The sequence below is a fragment of the Aptenodytes forsteri genome, unplaced genomic scaffold (assembly GCF_000699145.1).
Source record: "Aptenodytes forsteri isolate BGI_AS27 unplaced genomic scaffold, ASM69914v1 Scaffold76, whole genome shotgun sequence".
In the NCBI taxonomy this organism is placed as follows: Eukaryota; Metazoa; Chordata; class Aves; order Sphenisciformes; family Spheniscidae; genus Aptenodytes; species Aptenodytes forsteri.
In genome coordinates this window covers 3,634,001-3,651,692 of record NW_008794444.1, presented here as the reverse complement: position 1 = coordinate 3,651,692, position 17,692 = coordinate 3,634,001, and the positions used below count along the sequence as shown (strand labels likewise).

Genomic DNA, 17,692 nt, shown 5'->3' with positions numbered 1-17,692 from the left:
GAGGTGGTGGATGCCCCATCCCTGGAAACATTCCAGGTCAGGTTGGACGGGGCTCTGAGCAACCTGATCTAGTTGAAGATGTCCCTGCCCACAGCAGGGGGTTGGACTAGATGACCTTTAAAGGTCCTTTCCTACCCAAACTATTCTATGATTCTATGATTCTGTGCTGGAGGGTATTTAAGGGAAGTACGTGGGTGCATGGAGCGGCACGCTTCAGACAAGTGTTTGGATTTGTTTGGATTTGGGGTGGCATCCTCCTGGGTGACCTGGCAGCAGGGAGGAGGACAGCCGCCATCTCCGCTAGTTACTGGGGAGAAAACAAGTATTACGGTGGCCACAGCCCTCTGAGAGGCAAGAGAGAGGTGGCATTTTGCTTTAATTCACTCCATCTTCATCCCACCATGCTGCACAGCCACCATGTCATGCCACCTCCTGCCACGGCGTGGGGACCCATGGTCTTCAGCGGGATAAAGCACCAGGTGCTGCACAGAGCTGCTTGCTTTTAACTGTGGTCGCGATGGAGGGTTGATGCCACAGCTGTCCCTATGGTGCATCTCTGGGACACCCAACTGCTGCGTCCATCTCAGGTGTTCCCACAGGGAAGGTCCTGCTCCTGGCCACCCGCCCAGCCTTCACAGCAGAGGCAAATAATCTGCTTTCCTGGGAAGTTGGGCAGGGAGGCACAGCCTTTGCCCCATGCTCCTGACGGCCCCCATGCAGCACGGTGAAACAGGGACGGGACGGGCACCCTTCCCAAAGGCCATAAATGCCTGCAGCCTTCACGCAGCACCGAAGCATCCTTCTGCACTGTAAATCACTGGGAAACATTAATAAACAGCTCCATCTACTGACATCCTCACCTCCGAAATCCAGAGCCCCATGGCAGCCCAGATGCATTATCCAGAGGCACCTGTGGAGTCGACTGCATCCTGCTCGGGCCAAGCAGGTGCCGGCTTTCATCCCAGGCACAGCCCAGGTACAACCCATCACAGCCCCATGGGTCCCTTGCAGGGGAGCAAATCTCCCAGAGCAGCTCAGTACCGCCTCCTGACCCAGCTCTATTAGAATTCCCTTTGAATTTCAATTAATTGACATTAATTAAACCTATTTTCATCTCGTTGAGCGAAATGTAATATCTCTTTCATATTGTATTTCAGCCAAGGAGATGAATATACATGTGATTAAAAAAAGCTCACAAGCCAAGGAGCTGAAAAGCAGCATCTGAGAATGAGCAGCCTCATTACACCTGTGTAGCACTGGGACATAAAAAGACGTAGCCCAGCCTTCGCAGCCCAGAAGCCACCCTTTTCTTCAACACCGAGCACTGTGGTCCCTATGCAGCCCCCGTTGGAGGACCAGAAATGGCCCAACAAACCTCTCTCTCACATAGCATCTTCCTCCAGGGGCTTTCACACCACTGAGAAATGAGGCCGAAATCACAAAACCGCAGCCGGAGGCACCCAGAGACATCGCTTCCTCCCCAAAGCTCATTCAGTAACGCAGCACAGAGGCAGCTCTCCCTCACCTCCGAAGCAACTGGCCCTCCACACCCATTTTTCCCTATGCCTTAAGGTTAAATTTTTTTCAAGCCTTAAAGGTAAAAAAAAAAAAAAGAAAAAAGAAAAAAAATCGTGTAAAGCAATGCAGACAAAGAGGACAGACAGATTTGGGTTCAGAGAATTTGATGGAATTGCGACAGTGCGTTCAGACTGTGCATTTATTTTATAGACCATTTATTTTCACATTTGTCGCAGGTCCTTGGGTTACCCTAAAAGCATCCCTAAAACCCCAAGCCCCTTCCCTGCCCCAGGGAGACATAAGCGAATAATCCAGGCAGAACACCTGGATTTCTGCAGTTTCCCCTGTCCTTGAGGGACATATCCTGCTCTCTCCTCTAGCGCAGAGCAGGATTTAGCTGTGTCAGATGCCCAGGAGCATCACGGTGATCAGTTCACACAGGGATACAGTGACTCCAAGTCCGCTTTGCCACCACATCCACCCTTCGTGGCTTTTTATTTTTCATTGATCAAGCCCAACCCATCTCAGATCCCACATTTGCAGCCAGGCTCAATGCAGAGGGGAGGGGTTTGGTCACTAAATCCCACGGGCAGCATCCCCAGGACACATCTACGTCTCCCAAAACCCTGGGCACCCGCAGGCTTTCTGCTCTCCATCAGCCAAAATGAAAACCATGGCTTCTTTCTTCCACATCGCTGCTACCAAGCAGCAATCGCAAAGCACCCGTGGGAGTAACGAGCTGCACTCTGCACGCTCTGCCAGGGGGAAAGCGTTATTTACAGCCAACAACGGGTTGAAAGCTTCAAACCGCTTTTAAATTTGGAAGAAGAGGCTTGCACTTGGGCAACTCAAATGTGGAGAAGTCGCTCACGTGGAGGAGGAAGGAGGTGACTCGGAGCCATTCGGATTGAGCATCAGGGCGGCTGCAGGGATGGGAAACACAGGGGTGGAAAATTAAGATTGAAGAGGAGGACATCGACAGGACCACAGGTCACTCACAAAAAAAAAAATAGCCTGTAAAAATCTGTCTTTAGGGTAAATAGCAAAGTGGTTGGAATAAAAGTGTCTGAGTGTCCGTCCTTCCCCACACAACTGCAAGGATATTTGGGTGGCGGCAGCCGTGCGGGGACTTGCGTTTTTCTCTTGCAAAGGGGTGTGTTTAAAAATCCCAGCCCAATATATAGCTTGATGCAGTTGAATGCATCCTTATAGCTAGTTCTGATTTATTTATTAAAGCATTTGTGGCTTTTCCAAGCAGCTCAGGGGTCCAAAACTCCATCTGCCAACAGGCGCAGGTTGGGCGGTGGCTGCTGCAGAGTGGAAATGGCATCCGCTCAGTCGCGCTCGCTCTTTCCAGAAAGGCTTTTGCCCAAAATCTTCAGCCAAACCAAGAAATGCCTGCAGAGCAGATGGCGAGTACCGTCTGGGGGATTTCCAGACTGTCTTTCCCCACTGTGCTGAGCAGCATAAGCTCTTCAATAGGTCTGTTGGCATCCACCATATCTCCTGCCTCCTCAGGAACCCCCTTCCCACGTGTCTGCAGGATTAAACTAATTCAAAAACCCTTCAAAAAAGGCCCAAAACCCTTAGGAAAAGACCCAACTGTGAGCTGCCATCCGAGGAGATGCCCAGCGCTCCCTGGCTGCAGGAGACACCTTGCGTAGGCACAGCGGGCTCATCGCCCTTGTCACCAATGTCACTGACGGCAGCTGCGCCGCCAGCCCAAATGCATTTCCCACTTCGGCTATTTATGGCAGAATACAGAGAAACGTGTCAGAGCCGCTAAAACCCCGGCAGAAGCATTTTGACCTAATTATCACCCTATAACCTCCACCAAAAGACCTGCAGGGACAGGGTTGTGTTAATGCAGGTGAGATATTAAAAGCAGAGGCAAGCAGCTCGGTGTCCCCGATGGGCATCGCTACCCCCCCGGAGAGGCGGGGTCCCCCCCGGCTCCTGCCACAGGGGCAGCTCACGTGTGTGCCTCCACTTCACAACGCTTCACCAAAATATTTGGGCCCAGGGAGATAATCATATTGGGGAAACACCCGTGTCCCCAAGCTTGAGAGAGAGAGAAAAACTGCTGGAAGACGGGGAGAGAGGAAAGCTGGATCCCACGTTGCGGCAGAAATCCTCCCAGCAGTGCTGTCATGAAAACATGCTTTGAGCATATTTTCTCAGGTGAGGTGTCAGTGTCTGCACTGAAAAATAAAAACCCTGAAACTGTGCGATTCTCCAAAACAAGCTTCAACTCGCACCACCTTTGCTTGGAGTGGCATGAGGGGCAGGTAACTGACGGAGGATGCTCTTCCTCAAACCAAAAATCCCTCTAAACTGAGATGCCAGGGCTGTATCAAAGCTGTCCAGGTTCCTATCCAGGGCTTAAGTGTTTAATCCGGGTTTCATCCACACACGAGCGATGTGTAGCAGGAGCTGGGGGGCCATGCAGCAGTGCAGGGCTGGCGCACGCCCGAGGACCGCCGGGACGCCCGCACCCGGGATGGATTTTCAGCCCAGCAGAGATCACAGCAAACACAGAGCAAGAAAATGTTCCTTATGCAATTTTAACTCCATTTCACAAACTTAGTTTCATTTACTTGTTAAAGTTTAATATGTTCCTGGGAGATGGGGGTAGGGAGCTGTCGGCGCTGCTTTAACTCTCCCCATGGCTCAGCTAGCATTTTTTATTTGTGTTTCCACTCTCAACAGATAAATCTGCTTTTATCTCCTTCCTAGTTATCCAACAGCCTAAAAAAAATGCAGAGGCAGGAGGAGGGGACAGACATCGTGTAGGAAACTCGATGGCAAATTTACTGCAAGGAAACAGAAAATATCAGGAGGTGATTCTGCATCTTTGCTGAGCGTGAATTGTGCATCGCAGGTCGTTAGAAATATTAATTAAAGTGAACTGAAAGTTAGAATTAAGAAACCCTCAAGGGATTTGACCCCCTGTAACACCCAAATGTAAGTTTAGGCTACAAAAAGCAATGGAGGCCCCCAGCTCCCAGGGCCACCACAGAAGAGCCGGGCTCTAGCAGTACAGCCGATGAGCTAAAATGCAGAAAAATAGGGAAAAGATGTGCAGCGAAGTGGTAATGGATCTTTTCAGTAAGGGCTGTCATGGACCACCTGAAATTCCCTTTGCCATTTCTCTCTATAAATGTCATCCTCGGGCAGATACTTCGCTATAAAGGAATGATTTTTTTTTTTTTTTTACTTCTGCATAGAGTAGCTGTTTGTTTGAACTTATAAATAGTCACAGCCTATGTCAGGGCTCCCGAGACGGCTCAGCTGCTAACTTCTGCTCCCTTGCTAGCGGCCTGCCTCGATTTTCTCCGCAGATCACCCCTTCCCATCCTCCATCCCCCTCTCCTGCTGAAGCGCAATGAGTTTCGCTGAAAAAATTTAGCTTTGACCTATGCCTATATCAGGAGTTATTGCTTTTTGGATCCAAAGGGGTTTTTTAGGGCACTAATCCTCCCGTTGGCAAGGGGGTGCTTGGCGTGCCGGTCCAGGCTGCAAAAGGCTCATCAGGATTCACTGCACGGGGCTGGGGCTTTTCAGGAGGGAGAGTTTAGGAAGCAAGGGAAAGAGTAAGGCAATAAACACCTCTCTAATGGGCACGTTTGCGACGGCAGCGGAGAAACGCACCAGAGGCATTTTCTTGTCCCCGAGACGGCAGCCGGAGTTTACCCTGTACGACGAGCCCCTGCAGCCGTTAATGACTGAAAGAGCCACTTCTTATAATTAGATTTTCATAGGTGAAATGAATTTAGGCAGGCTGCGGTGAGTGATTACGAGAGTTAATGATGGTCTCTTTCCATGCCTGCAAGGATGCTCGGGGAAAGCTGCATCCCAGTTATCTTCACCAGAGGCAGGCGCGGCGTAATTCAATATATTTTTATGCAGTGAGGAGAATGGACTTCTGGTAGGCTTAACATACCTACAGCCCCTTACGGGCACAAGTGGTGAGAGATGGCTGCGACTGGGGAGTAAGATACAACACGGAGAAATCTCTGCCATCCCAGTGCGTACACATACGTCATCCTCCACCACCGCCCGGGCAGGCAATAGCAATTATTTACCCTCATTAACATCAGCTTGCTTAGCACCAGCCTTATCCCTTGTCCACCTGGGGTGCGAGATGCTGTTTCCTTAGCCCCCGCCAACACTCCTGCTCTTAGAAATACCCTTTATTGGAACAGATTTGGCGTCTGTTCCGCACACCGCATTTCCGATGGGGCGGTAGGAGCTCCCTGGGAAGCCGCACCAGGACCCATCTGAGTTTTCTCCCCCACAAAGTGCAGGCTGGGTCAGGGCAGTTTTCATCTGTCCATGGGCAGATGGAGTTGATGGAGCATCATTTTTTTAGTCTCCCTCCCTGAGCGGCTCTTAGGAAGAAATAAAGCAGAATTGCAGTCGCTCCCACTCTGACTCCTTCCACAACTGCAGACCCAGTGTTTTATGGATGTTACAGCTCTAATATTCCTTTCAAAACAGGCTGTGGACATAAAAGGCCAGTTTGTCAATCCGTCAATCGCCCGGGGCTAAGCTGCTAATTCTGCTGTGTTGTTGTGGTTTGCATTGAACAAGCTGGCTTTCCAAGATCAAAAAATCTTCTACATCAGCACAGGGTTGCAGCCGCAGCCCTCCCCGATGCCAGGACTCACCCCCTTCCCTGGGAGCGGGACAAGAGGGTGACAAACTCAAGGATTTAGCATGCTTAAATACCCCCATTTTCCTTATTTCTTCTGGAGCTTGTAGTCTCCTTTGCCAGCATCACGTCACCCAGCATAACACTGGGATAGTGTTATCGGACATGCCAAAACCCCTTCTGCCAAAATCCATCCTCCGGGTCCAATTCATCCAGTGCAGGACAGGAGAACGGCTCTGCAATGTGGATTTTGAACTGGGGGGTTTTGTATCGCTCACTGCATCCCTGTGCCCCCAGCTCCAGCTTGGGGACCTGTGCCCAGGCTGGCACCACACTGCTCGCGTTTGCTGGAGGGACCCTCCCCTGGGGACGCTGTAACGTGACGGTCGATGCCAGGTTTCCCATGGCTTTAGTAGCCTGGAGCTGTTAAACCACCCACCCCGCTCCCAGCACAGCGCTGCTTTGGGCTGGTTTTGTGCTCCCTGGTACCAGCTTCAAGCACAGCTCAGGAGATTTCCAAACTGCCAAGCAGAAAATGAGAAATAATCAACTCTCAGACCTAGTAACATACAAAAATTACCGTTTTTCTTTCAGATCCCATTCTTGCTCCTTCTGTCTGAAGGCCACCTCCAGCGGGATGCTCCCGAGGTGCTCCCTCGCCTTTCCCCGCTCTCCCACCACCTCGTACTTCCCATGAGTTTCTATCCCAGAGTAACTCTTTCAGGAGGCTGTAAAAAGCAGTTTTATATTAACTCGCTTAAATAGCTGCCCAGACTCCATCTTCGAGCGAATACAGCATTGTAGGGCTCCTGCTGGAAACATAACGAGCACTTGTGGGGAAGTTCATGTCTTGGGGAGAAGGGGGCTTTAAAAGAAAAAGAGAAAGAAAGAAAGAAAGAAACTCTCTTTCTGCAGTGGTAGTTGAATTAGACCCCGTCGAATGCCAGCCTCAAAGCATGGAAACCAGCACTGAATAACCGCAACAATCATCCACACCTGTCTGCTGACCACTAACTTTTAAGAGAGAGCTATTTAAAAGCAAATTGTTGGATATTCCTTCACCGGCAGCAGCTAGCCGGCATTTAGATGAAATGGCTGCCCTCCAAGAAAATAACAAAATAATGACAGAAAAGCAGCCGGCTCTAAATACAACAAAGCACAAGAAGACAAAGTCAAGATTAAAACTGCTCTCACGCTGGGGGCGCAGGCTAGGTTCATTGAAGTGATGTATTGCTGTTCCTTCTCTTGCCCAGAGCAGCTGCTGAAGCTATAACGGGCCAGGTACAAATCTTGCAAGCCATGTCCTAGCAAGACATCTGTAATAACTGGGCTTTTAGATATAGGAGATGCATGAAACGGAGCACCCCAGGCTCTGCGGAGAGCAAAGGGCTCCGTTAGTCGACAGCAATGCACAAAACTTGGAGGAGACCTTACCAGGCTGTTTACTCCAAAAAAGCACATGAAGGCAACCAACCAGGTTTCCACTAATCCCAGGGGTGATTCCTGCAGGCATGGGCGTGGGAGAGCACCGGGGCCTTGTTGGAGGTGTCCGTCCCCAAAAAGCCTTGAGGAGGAGAAGTTTCCCCACTTGGCTGCTGCCATTTTTTTGTCAGCATTGGCCGAGCTCATCCCTTGCATATCTTTGAGTTGCAAAATATTAAAAAACTAGTATTTTCTCTGTTTGTGGTGGCCCTTGCTCTTCTGTGCAGTTTCTCTGTCTAATAAGGGCTTTGCACACACTTCATCCTTTGCCGCAGAGGAGTGTTATTAAAAGGTGTCTCTCCTCTGCTCAGCCAGCTGTCCTCATAAAATGTGGAAATTTAATACCTCTGATGAGCTCCACTCTTCTGTCAAATAGGGTAGGAATTGGCCAGCAAGTTAGAGAATTAAGGAAAAACTCAGCAATTGCATTCGTTTCATTTTCTTAGGAATCCAAGCTGGAAAACACGGTCCAACCTACTAAAGAGAGAGCAAATATCTGTCCTCACAGTCAGCTCCCAGACCTGGGAGGACAGGGAGACACCCCGAAGTGCCGTCCCATGCACACACACACTGCCCTGCACACATATTTCGTGGGTGACCGTCTCAAATGAGGCTGAAACACCCAGGATCATCATGAACGTGTGTGTGTTTGCAATGAACTCACATTTTTGAGCTTACCAATTTTCACGTGAACAGTTCTTTTGGGTTTTGCGTGGAAATCACTGGTCGTGCAGAACCAGCATAGACCCCAGGTGGCTTTAATCCACCAGCCAAAGCTCTGCTCTGACATTCACACTTTTACACCATTTGCGCTAGAAAATAAAATTATTCCTGTCCTAAACCAGCTGAAAAGAAGGGCATGATCACTGGCAAAGCCCCTCCTGGTCTCTGATGGTCGGTAGCACGAGCGTTAAACCAGCCAAAAGCATATCCACATGAAATACATCACCCACTTCTGACTTCTGAGGGTTCAGATCCAAAGCCGACCCCAAACCATGGCGAGTTTAATGCCAGCTCACAGACACACTTGGAAGCAGCCCCAATACATCAGCTGTGAAGGAAAGGTGTGATTTTCCCTCTGCCAAAGAACTTTGAACAAAAATAGAGGTAAACGAGTCCTCGGTGAGCACTGAAAACAGCTTTGGTTCCAGAAGCATCCAGCTCACAGATGGGCCACCTTAAAAAAAGAGCATTACCACCGAGGTATAATGAAAAACGGTGCCGTTTTATTTGGTATATCACGAGCTGCATCTCCCTGCTGTACCCGCTGTAACTGGAGTGCTGGTTGTCCCCCCCCCAGCCATATCTGTAAAATCTTCAAATGTTGCCTCCAGGCAAGCAGTTAATCTTCTTTCCCTTTGTTGATAATATTTTTTCTGTAGGTTATATCTGTTAAAATGCAATTTGCACTCCCCAAATCGGAGGACAGGCTTCATGACAAGGAGTAGACTCACGCCGAGATGCTGATGTGCTTTTTCCGTCTCCCAGCCCCGCGACGGCGGCCGCCGGTACCATGTATTACATCTCTAACACAATAAAGTTTCATTGTTCATTAGGACGGCTGCAATGAGGCGTTGGCGGAGCGATCAAATAATTGTTTCTAAAAGCACATCTTTACGATGCCTTAACGTGATGCTTTAAAGCATTGCTGGAAATTGAATGCAGGGGGTAGGGGATTTCAGCCTGTGAACAGCATTATGCTATAAATGTTGAAAAAAAACTAGAGAGATCCATAGGGCTGAAGGTGATCAAGAAGTTACTGAGCTCATCCACTTCCCCAGCCAGAATCAACTTCATCGAGTCATTCCCATGAGATCCTTGTCTGACCTGTCTTAAAAACCTTCTATGACGAAAAGGGCACAGTCTCCCTGGCCATCTACCCCAGGTCCATCCTTCCTGCCTGCCTTCCTGCCTTCCTTCCTCCCTCCCTCCCTCCTTTCCTTCCTTCCTGCCTGCATTCCTGCCTTCCTTTGTTCCTTCCTCTCTCCCTTCCTCCCTTCCTCCCTTCCTTCCTTCCTTCCTTCCTTCTTTCCTTCCTTCTTTCCTTCCTTCCTTCTTTCCTTCCTTCCTTCTTTCCTTCCTTCTTTCCTTCCTTCCTTCTTTCCTTCCTTCTTTCCTTCCTTCCTTCTCTTCTTCCTTCCTTCCTTCCTTCCTTCCTACCTTCCTCCCTTCCTCCCTTCCTCCCTTCCTTCCTTCCTTCCTTCCTTCTTTCTTTCCTTCCTTCCTTCCTTCCTCCCTTCCTCCCTTCCTCCCTTCCTTCCTTCCTTCCTTCCTTCTTTCTTTCCTTCCTTCCTTCCTTCCTGCCTTCCTGCCTTCCTTCCTCCCTCCCTCCCTCCTTTCCTTCCTTCCTGCCTGCATTCCTGCCTTCCTTTGTTCCTTCCTCTCTCCCTTCCTCCCTTCCTCCCTTCCTTCCTTCCTTCCTCCCTCCCTCCCTCCTTTCCTTCCTTCCTGCCTGCATTCCTGCCTTCCTTTGTTCCTTCCTCTCTCCCTTCCTCCCTTCCTCCCTTCCTTCCTTCCTTCCTTCCTTCCTACCTTCCTCCCTTCCTCCCTTCCTCCCTTCCTCCCTTCCTTCCTTCCTTCCTTCCTTCTTTCCTTCCTTCTTTCCTTCCTTCCTTCCTTCCTTCTTTCTTTCCTTCCTTCCTTCCTTCCTTCCTTCCCCCCTCCCTCCCTCCCTCCCTCCCTTCTGTTAGTACAAATGCACAAACAAAACCAGCACTGCTGAGCAAACTTAAAGCCTGAATTGCTGTTTCTGCACCCGGTACGGCACGTGGGTCTTCCACCGGAGCCTGGCACAGGCGACCCACTCCTGTTAGGGGACTCACCCCCCGCCCTCTTCCCCAGCTCTGCTCCCCGGTCCTTCCCCACCCTGCATTTCTGCTGCCGATTGCTCCTGCTGGACGGTAAAACCAGGTGCTTCCCTCACTGACGGCCATTCTGGATTCCTCAGACCATTCTGTTAGAGAGTTTAGTTCCGCGTTAGTTTTCTGGTCTGGTTTCCCTGCACCTCCCAGGCCGACGCCAGCGTGGCGGGGCCATCCCCGACCTATGTTGCTTCCAGTGCACCTGGTGACCACTTCCCCCGGTGTCCCTTGGTTTGTGTTTCAGCTTTTCAAATTTTGTCGCCATTTGTTTTCATCATTCTTTTCTGCTGATTTTTAGTAATCAGGCCTATTGTCTACTTCATATACGGCTCTTTTTTGACTAAGACCAACAAAGATTTCTTTGAGGAGTTGCCCATACTCCTTAGCACCTTCCCCAGAAGGTCCCACCTGCCATTCCCCACAGCCACTGTGCTTTGTCTCCTGGAAATACATCATTTTCAGTTTGGGCTCTTCTTTCCTTCATTCCACAGTGACTTTCAGCCAATTGGCTTTTCACCTTCATTAAGCCAACTCACCCTCCCCTTTCAGCTAGGCCAAGTCTAGAAGCTCCCCTTTCCCAATCACTTATTCCACCTTCTCTTATACCTATGAAAATAAAAAATCCCAGCTTCTAATCACTTGCAGTTCTTGTATTTCTCAGCTGACATCCTGCCAGATGGGGGTTTGCACCCGTTGGACATGAATTGGTCTGTTAATTGTGTTTCCCCAACACACTAAGACAGAGCAACTCCCGAACCAGCACATGTCCATCAGCTATGTGGGTTACATGTAACATGATAAGAAGAGAACCGAAGCTACTGCTTGTTCAGAGAGAAGAAAAAAGCTTAATGGCACGGGATTTGTCATAGGTGACCAGCAACTCAAGTTCACGGCCACCACTCCAGCACCGTGCTAGTTACCTTGGCCAAAAGATCACAGCACTGGGGCCACCTCAGTCTGGTTTAGGAGGCACCACTGTCTGCTCAAGGAGTTTGAGCAGTAAACCTTCTCGGACACATTTGTCCTGGCAGCAGCTGAAAGCAGCGGTACCTCAGAGGACAGGTGGATCCCGGAGCCCGTCATTCACAACCAAGAACAGCTTTCAATACCACCTTCATGGAAGAGCTCAATTTTGAAACCAACAGCCGGGCTTTAAATCAGAGGCATGTCCTTTTGGATTATTATCATGCTTCACATACTGCCAGGGTCACACGTACCCAACTTTAACATTTAGTTTGGAAGATGACTTCTGCTCAGCTTGGGTTATTTTGGATGCTGCATTTTGGGCAATGAGCTACCTTGCATTCTCTTTGCTCGCGACGGGGATGAGATAGCCCAAGCATGCAGCCAACACGGACATACACCAGCATCACACACGAGCAAGCCTTGACATCTGCCTGGAAGGGACAGTGCCATCCAGTTGACGTGAGCTCTCGTTTTGGTATTCACAGGAGCCGAGTGTCCATCTCAGGTCTGTGTGTGCTTCTCACAGCAGGAGATACGAAGACTTAACATCTCTTCTCCGAGAGCCTGCCACCTGAGAGCACGGGAAAAGGAAAAAGCAGCCAGCTCAAAGTCCAACAAAATAACCAGCTAGAGAGACAACTAAGTGGACAACTTTAAGATGTATAAATTATCACCGCTTGCCTCAGTATAGTTAAAAAAAAAAAAAATCAATCTTTATAGTTGGAAAATGACAGTAGCTTATTTAATTTATGACAAAAGCAAAGACAAGAGGAGAATAGCATTGAAGATTACACTTGCCGAGTGCGATGCTCTCCTGTAATGTAATGAAATGAGTTAAGAGCAAAGTGAATTAGTGTTACAGGCTGACCTCATCCCGCTAATCCTGGAGAGCAATAAGAAATGGAAGGTTGCATTCGCCAGCTTGGCTTTCAAGGTCAGTGAGGACCAAAGTGGCCACTCTCCTCTCCCTGTGATTTTAGCATTAACTGAGCGCCTGGCTGTGATCCTCATATTTTATTCTAACAAGGAGAATTACTCCAGTGCCTTTGGCAGGTGGGTAACTCCTTCGGGAGCAAGGAGAGCATGAGAATGAGGGGCTGCAGGTATCAAACCAGCTCCCACGCTCAGGTACCTGGTCATCTCGGTATTTGGTACTTTGCACCGAGCAGATTGATAGGACTGCAGCAAGTGGTGGCTCACCCCGGCGCATCCCGGCCACGTCGCTCTTGGACTGATCCTGAGGTGGTCACCACCCATCCCGCTCTTGGCTCCTAAACGATTCCTATCTCCCTCGTGTGCCTTCGCTCAGAGAAGTTATGGATACTTTGAGTTTTGTTTCAGAACTGTATTTCTCATGCCCTGACAAGAACTTACCCCTGAGCAAACTACATACAAAGTTTTGATGGTGGTAATTAGCCACCTGCTGAGCTGGATGTTTCTGCTGGTAAGATCGTCCGCCGCAGGGAGGAGCAGCTCGAGACCCTGGTACGAGACACTGACCGATGAGGCGCTTTGCAGATTTATGTACTCTGGCTGCAGCTCCAGCTGTGGCTCGGGGCTGAATTTCACGGTGTGCAGAATGCTGTACGCCACCGATCCACCACCCAGCCTGGGGACAAGCAGGCGCTGGTTACACCCGGAGAGCTGTTCCTCCCGCACACGGCTCCGTGAGATTGCCCCGTAATCAGGAGCTAAAGGCTGACAGAGGATGGGGGTCTGGCAGGAGGGTTTGTTCAGGGGAGGGTGCTGCTGGAGCATACCTGGTCTTCTGCATTATCCAACAGATAGAGAAGAAAGGTGCATGAGGATGGGCGCTGCGACGCGTTTGGGGACCGATAAATTTACCGGCTCAGACTGCCAACGGCTGTGATGGAGCCAGTGTCAGAGCAGCTTTCTTGCGGAGAAAGGCTGAAGTACGCGGCACTGTCTCTTAAGATGGACACCTGGGCTGGAAGCTGAGCTGCAGGAAATAGAGCAAACGCAGCATTTCTCTCTGTGATGCACACAGAGGATCCATCCTTCTCTCATTTTCATGACCGTAACTATTGATCTCACTGAGTTATGCCTGAGCCGTGATTGAAGAGGAAGGGAAAAGGGGGGGATCATTTCAAAGTCAGTGAGAACGCTGCTTTTGAGAGGCAAAATCACCGGACCCACCGAACAGAGCCGTGTCTCTGTATGCAACAGGGTGAGGTCCAAAATAGGAAAAGGCAGGATAAATCACCGATGCATATTGTCCTGTTTACAGCTGGGAGGGATCAGGCACAGATGACTCTACACGATGCTGTATGAGGAATAAAACCATTGCAAACAACCAGGGAAGCTGCAAATGTACCTGCAGGAGCTCAGCACCTGCAAAGCAGCAAGTCTCATCAAGCTGGTTTTTAAGCACTCAGGTTTTCACTTGTACTCATGGTTCCTTAGCTTGCATGCGCAAAAGCAGTGATGACCTACCTCAAGGACAACCCATATCGCCTTGCACATGTGACATTGTCAGAAATGGCAGAAAGCGAGCATTTCCAGCCGTCCTTCAACCCCTGTTTCTGAGCATTCCCCGTTCATCCCATAGATTCAAAGAAATGTCCACCATCCAGCTGATATCACTGCAAAAACCTGATGGGAGCAGAGTCTAGGACAAGCGTTCTTGCAGGACAGGAGCATCTCGCTCTCAGAGCCTGCATCTGAGAGACTTTTACACAGGACGCAGGGTCAGATTTGGGCAGGAGCCTTGCCACAGCTGCCAGCACGCCACCCCAAAGAAAGGCCACCAAAGTCCTTGGATCTGGCTGCAGGCACTGGGTTTGGGGGCCCTTGAGGAAGGGCAAGGGTGGCTGGCCGAATTCCCAGTAGGAAACGTGGCTTCAGTGCAGCTAAGATTTAATTTAATTGCAAAACTCATTATGTGCAGGAGCCTAGAGTCCTGGGTAGCCATCATATTAAATATGAAGTGCAAATAAATTTTACTACCAGGGGTTTTGCTTGGTTTGGGTAAGCACTCAAGCCTATATACCTTTTGGAAACTTCTTAAATCCCCAGATCTCCGCAGCTAATCCTGTGAGATCACCAACATGACTTTTCCAAGCCTGAGGCAATGGAGACTGTTAATCCCTGAGCGTGCCTGGAGAAATTTGGAGGCTTCACGGCGAAGCCTCACAAGGAGCATAACTAATCCGTACACATCTGTGTGAGCCGGCACAGGCAGGACGCAGGAACAACCACAAAACCACGGATGAAATGCAAAGAGTAAATTTATTTTCGTTACCTCGCCAGCCGGGGGATCCCCGAAGCAGCAGCCGGGCAGAGGCACACAAGCGGGGACGCGGGCACCGTGCAGCTCGGTCCATGCTGGAGGATCAGCGAACCTGCTGTTTTCGCCTGTTTATCAGGGATTCGCGCAGGCGTAGTTTACCACTGCGCTTTGACCTTTCCCACAGCAGGGCAGGAATCTCAAGCACGTTCGATAGGGTGCCTCGAAGTCTATCACAGGCCCGTGTTTTCTAAACACAGATGTTTAATTGTCCAACACACAAGGCTAAACAACAATTAGTACCATATATGTGTTTTTCGACACCCCAGCTGCAAGTCACTTGAGCGTGTTTACCATCCTCCTCGCCAATCTTCCATTATTTTCCCACTTTCCACCCCCTCGCTCAAGGGACCACTTCCACTGGGGCTGGCGACGCTGGAGGTGTCCATTTGGGCTTGCAGGGTGTAGGGCAGGGTAATTTACAGAGGCACGTAATAAACACATATAGAAAAAGGAATAAACATATCTCTACAACAATTCTTTGAATCAGGTGTCCCACCCACCCTGTCAGGGAATTAAACCACTCAGCCAGCCAGGCACCACCAGCAGACTGTTTCATTTGATGCATTAAGTCCTGGAGATGCTGACTGTTGTCCTCTACACTGTCTGATTCAACAGTTATGTTGAAGCAACACATGCCTTCAAAATCAGAGCAGCGTTTATGGTCTCAAAGGAGATAGTACACCGCCAATCAATTTTGTAACGTTCCTTGGCGTAGAGCCGTTACCTACTCAGAAAAAATAGCAATGAGAAACATTAATATCAAAAGCATTTAGCATAGGACAATTCTGTAATACAGCTACTGGGGTTGGCACGCCAAGGAAACATGTTCTCAAAAGATCGGCAGCTGTTAATCTTCCCTCAATACAAGAGGCAGATGAGTTAGTGATAGTAGAGGCCAACCAGATCCAAGTATTTACATGTTGATCTCTCGTAAACGTATCCAGGGCATGTGCCTGTAGTACAAGACTACAAAGCACGATGAGCCAAGCTGTGATAAGGGAGGAAAACAGGAGTATCATCTCCTTCCAATAATACATACACCGTTGCTCCAGCTCCTTCAGCTAATATCACTCTGGGTTTGATAACCTGATGTGGGGTAATTGCCCACACAGACTGAAGAGCTATGGCTTGTGCTTTTTCAGACTGAACTTCAAGTCGATGTTGGGTTCGCAACACCAATAACACCATTCCAATGCCATCTCCTCTAGATAAGGCACAGGTATTTGTCGAAGATACCTGAAATACAAGAACTTGAGAATCTGATATCAATAGAGGATGTAAAATAAGAGGAGAAGTTGGGGTACAGAACTATATGGCATTCTCAGGTGTTTATTATATGAATCTTCACGTCTAGACTAATAGGTCGCGGTCCCACCACGCAATCCGTCGGTGTAAACAATTCCATTTCTCCAGTAGTTACTATTTTAGGAGAGATACCATCTGGAAGAATTTCAGTCCTCACCATGTTTTGTACTGGAGGTGGTGCAATACGATCATAGGGTGTTTGATTACGAATATTCCGGCTGTTTAACAAAAAAAACTGCTTTAGTAAGATGTGAGCTCCAATGTCGTAAAGTTTTAGTACTGGTTAGCTTTTTTAATTGTTCTTTCAACATCCCATTCATTCTTTCAACCAAGCCATTAGCTTGGGGATGGTAGGCAATGTGGAATAGCCAATCTATCCCTAGCCCTTGAGCCCAATCTTGGACATTAGGTCCACTAAAATGTGTTCCTTGGTCACTCTGTATTTGGTGAGGAGGTGCGTATTGATGACTGAGTTGTTCTAATGCTTCAATTGTGTTATGTTGATTAACATATTTGGTGGGTTTAGCAAAAAACAGTCCTGACACTGTATCCACAGCAGTGAATACATATCACCACCCCCTCGACAGGGGCAGGGGGCCCATGTAATCGACCTGCCAGGTATTCAAGGCCCATTGACCCCGTTTTGTCTTTCCCCATGGCCTATATAATGCCCTTAGATGTAGCTGCGTACAAATAGTACAATTATGTGCACATGCTTTATACATAGCCATGTAATGGCTATCGAAAAGAAAGCATTAGCGAGGTCTATCACCACCTTCCAGGGTTGTAAATTTTTGCTGATTTCTTTCTATAAGAGTAACCATGTCTGGTACCGTAACTGCAAGTGGGGGGGAGTGAATTTATTCAATTCTCTACAATCTGCAGGCTTTCTCCAAGTGCCGTCTGGTTTTCAAACAGGCCAAATAGGATTATTAAAAGCAGTCACAGTTTCCTTAACAATTCCCACTTGTTGAAGTGCCTGAATGGTTTGAGTAATTTCCTCCTCCCCCCCCAGAATACAGTATTGTTTTACAGTTACCACCTTGGCAGGCATGGGCAGGACAACAGGATCCCACGTCGGGAATCCACGCAAGACGGTTGTAGTTCAAACAGCAAATCCCGCTTGCGAAGTCCCAAAGCAGAAGCGACGATTTAAAGTTTCAACTGTTCGTCCTGCCAACACATCAATACCCAAGATATAGTCTTTAACTGGGGCAATTGACACTGTCGTGGTAAATGGAGTGGCATTTCCTATTGTTAAGGTAACCTTAGCTCGGAGGGCAGGGGTTGGATTTCCCCCTAATCCACAGATCTGTGATGTGGCTTCTTTATTATTAATATTACCCTGCAATTACAGCAACCCCAGCTCCAGTATCCACCAGAGCTAACACATGTAAAATCACCCCCAGAGCGCCACTCTATAGTTAAAGGAACACAGGGGCATCGGTCCCCCTCACGGTAAGAGGCTACAGTGGCGGTAATTTTGGGGGTCCTGCCAAACCTTCATTTCTGCTGTTTTGGCATTTGCCAGGTAGTGCCTTGCCTTGAGGTGGCAGGCGGGGCTGAGGGTGGGCGCGGAGTTGGCAGGAGGGGCAG

General features: G+C 49.1%; 1 protein-coding gene across 1 annotated transcript in view; it reads left to right on the top strand.

Annotated features, from left to right (window-relative positions):
* Positions 1-17,692, top strand: part of LRR1 (leucine rich repeat protein 1) — a 99,893-nt gene that overhangs the window by 47,664 nt on the left and 34,537 nt on the right. The window lies entirely within an intron of this gene.